At 50.9% G+C, this 12,500-nt stretch overlaps 1 pseudogene; it reads left to right on the plus strand.

The window, feature by feature from the left end:
* Positions 1-12,500, plus strand: part of LOC112242224 — an 81,938-nt pseudogene that overhangs the window by 58,763 nt on the left and 10,675 nt on the right.

A 12,500-nucleotide genomic window follows, 5' to 3' on the forward strand; every position in this document is an offset into this window, starting at 1 on the left:
AGTAACACTGTGAGCTCTTTATTCAATATGGGGACGATATACAGTCATGGCTAAAACTGAAGGTCACCCCTGGTACCATCACTCATTCATATATCTTTATGTACATATTCTTTATCCCTTTACACTGTGTCTATAAGGTAGTAGTTTTGGAATTGTTAGTTAGATTACTCGTTGGTTATTACTGCATTGTCGGAACTAGAAGCACAAGCATTTCGCTACACTCGCATTAACATCTGCTAACCATGTGTATGTGACCAAATAAAATTTGATTAGATTTTTGACAGTTGTTTGTGCATATTAGGACGGATGGATATGTAATCTTCACCTCGACACTATTGACAGAGACAAGGTGACCTCTGTCCCCCCCTGTCTCTCTCTGTCCCCCTGTCTCTCTCTGTCCCCCTGTCTCTCTCTGTCCCCCTGTCTCTCTCTGTCCCCCCACCCTGTCTCTCTCTGTCCCCCCTGTCTCTCTCTGTCCCCCTGTCTCTCTCTGTCCCCCTGTCTCTCTCTGTCCCCCGTCTCTCTCTGTCCCCCCGTCTCTCTCTGTCCCCCCGTCTCTCTCTGTCCCCCCCGTCTCTCTCTGTCCCCCCTGTCTCTCTCTGTCCCCCCACCCCGTCTCTCTCTGTTCCCCCTGTCTCTCTCTGTCCCCCTGTCTCTCTCTGTCCCCCCCCCCCCCGTCTCTCTCTACATTCCCCCTCCTGCAGCCCCTGGGTTGTAGTATCCTCTCCTGTCTCTCTCTGTCCCCCCTGTCTCTCTCTGCCCCCTGTCTCCTCCCCCCTGTCTCTCTGTCCCCCTGTCTCTCTGTCCCCCTGTCTCTCTCTCTCCCCCTGTCTCTCTTTGTCCCCCTGTCTCCCCTGTCTCTCTCTGTCCCCCTGTCTCTCTCTGTCCCCCCCTGTCTCTCTCTGTCCCCCTGTCTCTCTCTGTCCTCTCCCCTGTCTCTCTCTGTCCCCCCCCTGTCTCTCTCTGTCCCTCCCCCCTGTCTCTCTCTGTCCCCCCCCCTGTCTCTCTCTGTCCCTCCCCCTGTCTCTCTCTGTCCCCCCCCTGTCTCTCTCTGTCCCTCCCCCTGTCTCTCTCTGTCCCCCCTGTCTCTCTCTGTCCCTCCCCTGTCTCTCTCTGTCCCCCTGTCTCTCTCTGTCCCCCCCCTGTCTCTCTCTTTCCCCCCACCCTGTCTCTCTCTGTTCCCCCTGTCTCTCTCTGTCCGTCTCTCTCTGTCCCCCACCCCGTCTCTCTGTCCCCCCCCTCTGTCTCTCTCTGTCCCCCCACCCCGTCTCTCTCTGTCCCCCCCCCTGTCGTCTCTCTGTCCCCCTGTCCCTCTTTCCCCCCACCCCATCTCTCTGTTCCCCCTGTCTCTCTCTGTCCCCCTGTCTCTCTCTGTCCCCCCCTCTCCCCCTGTCTCTCTCTGTCCCCCGTCTCTCTCTGTCCCCCGTCTCTCTCCCCTGTCTCTCTCTGTCCCCCCCTCTCTCTCTGTCCCCCCGTCTCTCTCTGTCCCCCCGTCTCTCTCTGTCCCCCGTCTCTCTCTGTCCCCCGTCTCTCCCCCGTCTCTCTCTGTCCCCCCACCCCGTCTCTCTCTGTCCCCCCCCACCCCGTCTCTCTGTCCCCCCCGTCTGCCTCTCTGTTCCCCTCCTGCTCTGTCCCCCCCTGTCTCTCTCTGTCCCCCCCCCCCCGTCTCTCTCTGTTCCCCTCCTGTCTCTCTGTTCCCCCCTGTCTCTCTCTGTCCCCCCCCTGTCTCTCTCTGCCCCCCCCTCCTGCAGCCAGCCCCTGGGTTGTAGTTTCCCCTCCTGTCTCTCTCTGTCCCCCCTGTCTCTCTCTGCCCCCTCCTGCAGCCAGCCCCTGGGTTGTAGTTTCCCCTCCTGTCAGCTCAGATAATCCTCTAAATTAAAGTAAACATTGATAGTGTCAGTGTGGACTGTCAGACCAGTTGTGATGTGTGGATAAGTGTCATGGTGTCAGGGGTGGATTAGAGTTGGGTTCATCATTGTGTAATACTTTCCTATCGGTGTTCAGCCTCCGGTGATGCGACCATCCGGTGTCAACCGATCAGATTAGTCACCGACCGTTGCCACAGGACTAGTCTAAACTTTTTAGGTTAAAACGGAACTCGATCCTGTTTTTCTAAGTCATCGCAAGTTTTCGCAGCCTCGCTATTGACTTCACAGAGAAGTAATGTGATGGTTTTGGGAGGGAGGAATGGGAGATGGTTGTGATTCCTTAAATCCCAGCTAATTTCATCACTCTCCGTCCTTCATCTGATCTAACTGCTGCCACATGGTGTATATTAGTCCTCATCCGCCCCAGCCAATAGCAACGCAGACAGGGGAGAGGAAGTGACACGTTTAATCTCCAAAATCAAACAGGAATTTGAACCCCGATTCATTCAGTGGAACAGGAATTCATGTCTGGCCCGGTGAACCCTCTGTGTACATCCCAAATGGCACCCTATTCCCTATATAGTACACTACTTTAGATCAGAGCCCTATGGCACTCTATTCCCTACATAGTGCACTACTTTAGATTAGGGCCCAATGTCACCCTGTTCCCTACATAGTGCACTACTTTAGATTAGGGCCCAATGGCACTCTGTTCCCTACATAGTGCACTACTTTAGATTAGGGCCCAATGGCACCCTGTTCCCTACATAGTGCACTACTTTAGATTAGGGCCCAATGGCACTCTGTTCCCTACATAGTGCACTACTTTAGATTAGGGCCCAATGGCACTCTGTTCCCTACATAGTGCACTACTTTAGATTAGGGCCCAATGGCACCCTGTTCCCTACGTAGTGCACTACTTTGACCAGAGCCTGTGTGTTCTGATGGTGTTCTGATGGTGTTCTGATGGTGTTCTGTGTGTTCTCTGTTCTGTGTGTTCTGACGGTGTTCTGTGTGTTCTGACGGTGTTCTGTGTGTTCTGACGGTGTTCTGTGTGTTCTGATGGTGTTCTGTGTGTTCTGACGGTGTTCTGACGGTGTTCTGGTGTTCTGACGGTGTTCTGACGGTGTTCTGTGTGTTCTGACTGTGTTCTGACGGTGTTCTGACGGTGTTCTGACGGTGTTCTGTGTGTTCTGACGGTGTTCTGTGTGTTCTGACGGTGTTCTGTGTGTTCTGATGGTGTTCTGTGTGTTCTGACGGTGTTCTGACGGTGTTCTGACGGTGTTCTGTTTGTTCTGACGGTGTTCTGTGTGTTCTGACGGTGTTCTGTTTGTTCTGACGGTGTTCTGTTTGTTCTGACGGTGTTCTGTGTGTTCTGACGGTGTTCTGTGTGTTCTGACGGTGTTCTGTTTGTTCTGACGGTGTTCTGTGTGTTCTGACGGTGTTCTGTGTGTTCTGACGGTGTTCTGACAGTGTTCTGTGTGTTCTGACGGTGTTCTGACAGTGTTCTGTGTGTTCTGACGGTGTTCTGTGGTGTTCTGACAGTGTTCTGTGTGTTCTGACGGTGTTCTGTGTTCTGATGGTGTTCTGTGTGTTCTGATGGTGTTCTGTGTGTTCTGACGGTGTTCTGTTTGTTCTGATGGTGTTCTGTGTGTTCTGATTGTGTTCTGACGGTGTTCTGTGTGTTCTGACGGTGTTCTGGCAGTGTTCTGTTTGTTCTGACGGTGTTCTGTGTGTTCTGACGGTGTTCTGTGTGTTCTGACGGTGTTCTGGCAGTGTTCTGTTTGTTCTGACGGTGTTCTGACGGTGTTCTGTTTGTTCTGACTGTGTTCTGTGTGTTCTGACTGTGTTCTGTGTGGTGTAATGAATGTATGTACATCACATGATGAAATAATGTTAGTTTAGTCCCCTCCGCCCCTAGTTTTAATGGATCCAGTTTAGTCCCCTCCGCCCCTAGTTTTAATGGATCCAGTTTAGTCCCCTCTTCACCTCCGCCCCTAGTTTTAATGGATCCAGTTTAGTCCCCTCTTCACCTCCGCCCCCTAGTTTTAATGGATCCAGTCTAGTCCCCTCTTCTCCTCTGCCCCCTAGTTTTAATGGATCCAGTTTAGTCCCCTCTTCACCTCCGCCCCTAGTTTTAATGGATCCAGTCTAGTCCCCTCTTCTCCTCCGCCCCTAGTTTTAATGGATCCAGTTTAGTCCCCTCTTCACCTCCACCCCTAGTTTTAATGGATCCAGTTTAGTCCCCTCTTCTCCTCCGCCCCCTAGTTTTAATGGATCCAGTTTAGTCCCCTCTTCACCTCCGCCCCTAGTTTTAATGGATCCAGTCTAGTCCCCTCTTCTCCTCCGCCCCCTAGTTTTAATGGATCCAGTTTAGTCCCCTCTTCTCCTCCGCCCCTAGTTTTAATGGATCCAGTTTAGTCCCCTCTTCACCTCCGCCCCTAGTTTTAATGGATCCAGTTTAGTCCCTCTTCACCTCCGCCCCCTAGTTTTAATGGATCCAGTCTAGTCCCCTCTTCTCCTCCGCCCCCTAGTTTTAATGGATCCAGTCTAGTCCCCTCTTCTCCTCCGCCCCTAGTTTTAATGGATCCAGTTTAGTCCCCTCTTCACCTCCGCCCCTAGTTTTAATGGTTCCAGTTTAGTCCCCTCCGCCCCTAGGTTTAATGGATCCAGTTTAGTCCCCTCTTCACCTCCGCCCCCTAGTTTTAATGGATCCAGTTTAGTCCCCTCTTCACCTCCGCCCCTAGTTTTAATGGATCCAGTCTAGTCCCCTCTTCACCTCCGCCCCTAGTTTTAATGGATCCAGTTTAAGTCCCCTCTTCACCTCCGCCCCCTAGTTTTAATGGATCCAGTCTAGTCCCCTCTTCTCCTCCGCCCCTAGTTTTAATGGATCCAGTCTAGTCCCCTCTTCTCCTCCGCCCCTAGTTTTAATGGATCCAGTTTAGTCCCCTCTTCACCTCCGCCCCTAGTTTTAATGGTTCCAGTTTAGTCCCCTCCTCCCCCTAGGTTTAATGGATCCAGTTTAGTCCCCTCTTCACCTCCACCCCCTAGTTTTAATGGATCCAGTTTAGTCCCCTCTTCACCTCCGCCCCCTAGTTTTAATGGATCCAGTTTAGTCTCCTTCCCCCCTAGTTTTAATGGATCCAGTTTATTCCCCTCTTCACCTCCGCCCCCTAGTTTTAATGGTTCCAGTTTAGTCCCCTCCGCCCCCTAGGTTTAATGGATCCAGTTTAGTCCCCTCTTCACCTCCGCCCCCTAGTTTTAATGGATCCAGTTTAGTCCCCTCTTCTCATCCGCCCCTAGTTTTAATGGATCCAGTCTAGTCCCCTCTTCTCCTCCGCCCCTAGTTTTAATGGATCCAGTATAGTCCCCTCTTCTCCTCCGCCCCTAGTTTTAATGGATCCAGTATAGTCCCCTCTTCACCTAGTTTTAATGGATACAGTCTAGTCCCCTCTTCTCCTCCGCCCCTAGTTTTAATGGATCCAGTTTAGTCCCCTCTTCACCTCCACCCCTAGTTTAATGGATCCAGTTTAGTCCCCTCTTCACCTCCGCCCCTAGTTTTAATGGATCCAGTTTAGTCTCCTTCGCCCCCTAGTTTTAATGGATCCAGTTTATTCCCCTCTTCACCTCCGCCCCCTAGTTTTAATGGATCCAGTTTAGTCCTCTCTGCCCCCTAGTTTTAATGGATCCAGTTTAGTCCCCTCTTCTCCTCCGCCCCCTAGTTTTAATGGATCCAGTTTACTCCCCTCCTCTCCTCCGCCCCCTAGTTTTAATGGATCCAGTTTAGTCCTCTCTGCCCCCTAGTTTTAATGGATCCAGTTTAGTCCCTCTTCTCCCTCCGCCCCCTAGTTTTAATGGATCCAGTTTAGTTCCCTCTTCTCCTCCTCCCCTAGTTTTAATGGATCCAGTGTAGTCTCCTTGCCCCCTAGTTTTAATGGATCCAGTTTAGTCCCCTCTTCACCTCCGCCCCTAGTTTTAATGGTTCCCGTTTAGTCCCCTCCGCCCCCTAGTTTTAATGGATCCAGTGTAGTCCCCTCTTCTCATCCGCCCCTAGTTTTAATGGATCCAGTCTAGTCCCTCTTCTCCTCCGCCCCCTAGTTTTAATGGATCCAGTTTAGTCCCCTAGAGGGCCGGAGAGACTGAGAGAGAGAGAGTGTGTGTGTGTGCGCAAATGTGTGTGTAGTGTGTGAGGACGTTTGTGTGTGTGTGGTTCTGACCCTCTGTCTCTCTGTCCCAGTGTGTGTGTGGTTCTGACCCTCTGTGTCTCTCTGTCCCAGTGTTTGTGGTTCTGGCTCTCTGTCTCTCTGTCCCAGTGTGTGTGTGGTTCTGACCCTCTGTGTCTCTCTCCCAGTGTGTGTGTGGTTCTGTCTCTCTGTGTCTCTCTTTCCCAGTGTGTTTTTGGTTCTGACCCTCTGTCTCTCTGTCCCTGTGTGTGTGTGGTTCTGACCCTCTGTCTCTCTGTCCCTGTGTGTGTGTGGTTCTGACCCTCTGTCTCTCTGTTCCAGTGTGTGTGTGGTTCTGACCCTCTGTGTCTCTGTCCTGTGTGTGTGTGTGGTTCTGTCTCTCTGTGTCTCTCTGTCCCAGTGTGTGTGTGGTTCTGACTCTCTGTGTCTCTCTGTCCCAGTGTGTGTGGTTCTGACCCTCTGTCTCTCTGTCCCTGTGTGTGTGTGGTTCTGACCCTCTGTCTCTCTGTCCCAGTGTGTGTGTGGTTCTGACCATCTGTGTCTCTGTCCCAGTGTGTGTGTGGTTCTGACCCTCTGTGTCTCTCTGTCCCAGTGTGTGTAGGGCAGCAGGACTTCACCATGGCGACAGGGCCTAAAGAAGAACCGGTCCCCCTGTCCAAGAGACGTCTGTCAGAGGCTGGTGGTCGGACCTCTGGACTTACGGCTCAACAGCAGCGCCGTGCACCGCCTTCTCAAGATGCTGGCCTGCGCCATGGACCACGAGTACCAACCCTACTACAAACCACAACCAGGTAGATACCAACCCTTCTACAAACTACAACCAGGTAGATACCAACCACAACCAGGTAGATACCAACCACAACCAGGTAGATACCAACCCTACTACAAACCACAACCAGGTAGATACCAACCCTACTATAAACCACAACCAGGTAGATACCAACCCTACTACAAACCACAACCAGGTAGATACCAACCACAACCAGGTAGATACCAACCACAACCAGGTAGTTACCAACCACGACCAGGTAGATACCAACCACGACCAGGTAGATACCAACCACAACCAGGTAGATACCAACCACAACCAGGTAGACACCGACCCTACTATAAACCACAACCAGGTAGATACCAACCACAACCAGGTAGATACCAACCCTACTACAAACCACAACCAGGTAGATAACAACCAGGTAGATACCAACCACAACCAGGTAGATACCAACCCTACTACAAACCACAACCAGGTAGATACCAACCACAACCAGGTAGATACCAACATCACTGTTATTATAATGTCCCCATAGTGTCCATCAAGACATCACTGCTATTATAATGTCCTCATAGTGTCCATCATCACTGTTATTATAATGTCCCCATAGTGTCCATCAAGACAACACTGCTATTATAATGTCCCCATAGTGTCCATCATCACTGTTATTATAATGTCCTCATAGTGTCCATCATCACTGTTATTATAATGTCCCCATAATGTCCCCATAGTGTCCATCAACACTGTTATTATAATGTCCCCATAATGTCCCCATAGTGTCCATCAACACTGTTATTATAATGTCCTCATAGTGTCCATCATCACTGTTATTATAATGTCCCCATAGTGTCCATCAACACTGTTATTATAATGTCCCCATAATGTCCCCATAAGTGTCCATCAACACTGTTATTATAATGTCCCCATAATGTCCCCATAGTGTCCATCAACACTGTTATTATAATGTCCTCATAGTGTCCATCATCACTGTTATTATAATGTCCTCATAGTGTCCATCATCACTGTTATTATAATGTCCCCATAGTGTCCATCAAGACAACACTGTTATTATAATGTCCTCATAGTGTCCATCATCACTGTTATTATAATGTCCTCATAGTGTCCATCATCACTGTTATTATAATGTCCCCATAGTGTCCATCAAGACAACACTGCTATTATAATGTCCCCATAGTGTCCATCATCACTGTTATTATAATGTCCTCATAGTGTCCATCATCACTGTTATTATAATGTCCCCATAGTGTCCATCAAGACAACACTGCTATTATAATGTCCCCATAGTGTCCATCAAGACAACACTGCTATTATAATGTCCCCATAGTGTCCATCAAGACATCACTGCTATTATAATGTCCCCATAGTGTCCATCAAGACATCACTGCTATTATAATGTCCCCATAGTGTCCATCAAGACATCACTGTTATTATAATGTCCTCATAGTGTCCATCATCACTGTTATTATAATGTCCCCATAGTGTCCATCATCACTGTTATTATAATGTCCCCATAGTGTCCATCAAGACAACACTGCTATTAAATGTCCCCATAGTGTCCATCAAGACAACACTGCTATTATAATGTCCCCATAGTGTCCATCAAGACAACACTGCTATTATAATGTCCCCATAGTGTCCATCAAGACAACACTGCTATTATAATGTCCCCATAATGTCCATCAAGACAATACTGTTATTATAATGTCCCCATAATGTCCATCAAGACATCACTGCTATTATAATGTCCCCATAGTGTCCATCATCACTGATATTATAATGTCCCCATAATGTCCATCACTGTTATTATAATGTCCCCATAGTGTCCATCATCACTGTTATTATAATGTCCCCATAGTGTCCATCAACACTGTTATTATAATGTCCCCATATTGTCCCCATAGTGTCCATCAACACTGCTATTATAATGTCCCCATAATGTCCCCATAGTGTCCATCAACACTTATTATAATGTCCCCATAATGTCCCCATAGTGTCCATCAACACTGTTATTATAATGTCCCAATAGTGTCCATCAACACTGTTATTATAATGTCCCCATAATGTCCCATCTCTCAAGACAACACTGTTATTATAATGTCCCCATAATGTCCATCATCACTGTTATTATAATGTCCCCATAATGTCCATCATCACTGTTATTATAATGTCCCCATAGTGTCCATCAAGACAACACTGCTATTATAATGTCCCCATAGTGGCCATCAAGACAACACTGCTATTATAATGTCCCCATAGTGTCCATCAAGACAACACTGCTATTATAATGTCCCCATAATGTCCATCAAGACAATACTGTTATTATAATGTCCCCATAATGTCCATCATCACTGCTATTATAATGTCCCCATAGTGTCCATCATCACTGATATTATAATGTCCCCATAATGTCCATCATCACTGTTATTATAATGTCCCCATAGTGTCCATCATCACTGTTATTATAATGTCCCCATAGTGTCCATCAACACTGTTATTATAATGTCCCCATATTGTCCCCATAGTGTCCATCAACACTGTTAGTATAATGTCCCCATAATGTCCCCATAGTGTCCATCAACACTTATTATAATGTCCCCATAATGTCCCCATAGTGTCCATCAACACTGTTATTATAATGTCCCCATAATGTCCCATCTCTCAAGACAACACTGTGATTATAATGTCCCCATAATGTCCCCATAATGTCCATCAAGACAACACTATTATTATAATGTCCCCATAATGTCCATCTCTCAACTCTATTATAATTCCCCTCATCACCACTACTAACATTGTTTTCCAGCGCGGACAACAATCTTCAAGCACCACCCTGTGTGTTTATGATGTCCATCGATACTTCCCTCCAGGACATGGTGTCCCGTGCAGAGGTCCCCCCGTTCAGAGGTCCCCCGTTCAGAGGTCCCCCCGTTCAGAGGTCCCCATAATGTCCATCATCACTGTTATTATCAGAGGTCCCCCGTTCAGAGGTCCCCCCGTTCAAGTTCAGAGGTCCCCCGTTCAGAGGTCCCCCGTTCAGAGGTCCCCCCGTTCAGAGGTCCCCCCGTTCAGAGGTCCCCCCGTTCAGAGGTCCCCCCGTTCAGAGGTCCCCCCGTTCAGAGGTCCCCCGTTCAGAGGTCCCCCCGTTCAGAGGTCCCCCCGTTCAGAGGTCCCCCCCGTTCAGAGGTCCCCCCGTTCAGAGGTCCCCCCGTTCAGAGGTCCCCCCGTTCAGAGGTCCCCCCGTTCAGAGGTCCCCCCTGTTCAGAGGTCCCCCCCCATCTCAGAGGTCAGAGGTCCCCCCCGTTCAGAGGTCCCCGTTCAGATGTCCCGTTCAGAGGTCCCCCGTTCAGAGGTCCCCCCAAGTTCAGAGGTCCCCCCGTTCAGAGGTCCCCCCCGTTCAGAGGTCAAGTCCCCCCCGTTCAGAGGTCCCCCCCAGAGGTCCCCCGTTCAGAGGTCCCCCGTTCAGAGGTCCCCCGTTCAGAGGTCCCCCCGTTCAGAGGTCCCCGGTTCAGAGGTCCCCCCGTTCAGAGGTCCCCCCGTTCAGAGGTCCCCCCGTTCAGAGGTCCCCCGTTCAGAGGTCCCCCCGTTCAGAGGTCCCCCGTTCAGAGGTCCCCCCCGTTCAGAGGTCCCCCCCCCCCCCGTTCAGAGGTCCCCCCGTTCAGAGGTCCCCCCGTTCAGAGGTCCCCCGTTCAGAGGTCCCCCCCCCCGTTCAGAGGTCCCCCCCCGTTCAGAGGTCCCCCCTTCAGAGGTCCCCCCGTTCAGAGGTCCCCCGTTCAGAGGTCCCAGAGGTCAGAGGTCCCCCGTTCAGAGGTCCCCCGTTCAGAGGTCCCCCCCCTTCAGAGGTCCCCCCGTTCAGAGGTCCCCCCGTTCAGAGGTCCCCAGAGGTCCCCCGTTCAGAGGTCCCCCGTGGGGTTCCCTAGTCGGATCCTCTGTAATCTGTTTGTGAAAGTCGAAAGGTCAAACCAAACACCTTTGTCAGCCGTGGACTTGGCGCGGCCAGCGGTGACATCATCTGGGGGATGTTTGGAAAGAGAGGTCGTTTTCCAGAGTCAGCGTTCTGTTGAAACCAGAACATCCGTTGCTTTCAATTGTTACAAACATAGAGTAATTAGAGGTCTTCAAAGGATCTGTGTGTGTGTGTGTGTGTGTGTGTGTGTGTGTGTGTGTATTCCTGCCCTGTGTGTGTGTGTGTGTGTGTGTGTGCATGTGTGTGTGTGTATTCCTGCCCTGTGTGTTCTCTCTGTTACAATGCCTTTCAGTTCAGGGAGAGAAGGTGCATGTTAACTAGTGATGCACTCTGACCCCTGTGCTCTCTGACCCCTCCCAGTCGAGGAGCCCAGGAAGAGGTAGTGGTCCTGGAGGAGTTTATCGTCACCCAACTCACCCTGTTACCTCTCTCTCTCTCTCTGTCTCTCTCTCTCTCTCTCTCTCTCTCTGTCTCTCTCTCTCTCTCTCTCTCTCTCCCTCTCTCCCTATTCCCTCCTCCTCTCTCTCTCTACTCCCTCCCCCCACCTCCCTCCCCTCCCTCCCTCCCTCCCTCCCTCCCTCCTCCCTCCCTCCCCTCCCTCCCTCCCTCCCTCCCTCCCCCCTCCCTCCCTCTCTCCCTCCCTCCCTCCCCTCTCTCTCCCTATTCCCCCCTCCCTCTCTCTCCCTATTCCCCCTCCCCTCTCTCTCTCAGACCCAGTGGAGGTGCCCGGGCTCCAGCCTCCCAGGAGGAGGTATCAGTGCTGGAGGAGTTTATCCCTACCAGGCTGACCTGCCTCACCCTGCAGAAGGTCACTGTCACCCTCAACATGGCCGAGTTCAACCTCCTACACACACTGATTCCTGTCATCATGGGACAGAAGGTAGACTGGACAATATCCTCTCCTCTCCTCTCCTCTCCTCTCCTCTCCTCTCCTCTCCTCTCCTCTCCTCTCCTCTCCTCTCCTCTCCTCTCCTCTCCCTCCTCTCCTCTCCTCTCCTCCTCTCCTCTCCTCTCCTCTCCCTCTCCTCTCCTCCTACCATGTAGACCAGGGACTGCCACTGACCCTACACCCCCCCTCTCCTCCTCTCTCCCTCCAGGCCCCACCAGGTCCGGTCAGTGTGCCAGTCTTCCAGGCGATGCGGCCTCTGCCGGCCCTCAGGTTCCAGGTGGACAGCGTTAATGTGGAGCACTCTGTTCCCATGTTCGCCCCTGAGCTGATCAACACCGTCTCCTCTCTCAGCCAGCCCTCTGATAACCTGCTGCACCACTGTTATACACACTGCTACCTCAAGGTAACACACACACACACACACACACACACACACACACACACACACACACTGCTACCTCAAGGTGACACACACACACACACACTGCTACCTCAAGGTAACACACACACACACACTGCTACCTCAAGGTGACACACACACACACACTGCTACCTCACACACACACACACACACACTGCTACCTCAACACACACACACACACACACACTGCTACCTCAAGGTAACACACACACACACACACACACACACACACACACACACACACACACACACACACACACACACACACACACACACACACTGCTACCTCAAGGTACACACACACACACACACACACACACACACACACACACACACACACACTGCTACCTCAAGGTGACACACACACACACACACTGCTAC

The sequence above is a fragment of the Oncorhynchus tshawytscha genome, unplaced genomic scaffold (genome assembly GCF_018296145.1).
Source record: "Oncorhynchus tshawytscha isolate Ot180627B unplaced genomic scaffold, Otsh_v2.0 Un_contig_10214_pilon_pilon, whole genome shotgun sequence".
In the NCBI taxonomy this organism is placed as follows: domain Eukaryota; kingdom Metazoa; phylum Chordata; class Actinopteri; order Salmoniformes; family Salmonidae; genus Oncorhynchus; species Oncorhynchus tshawytscha.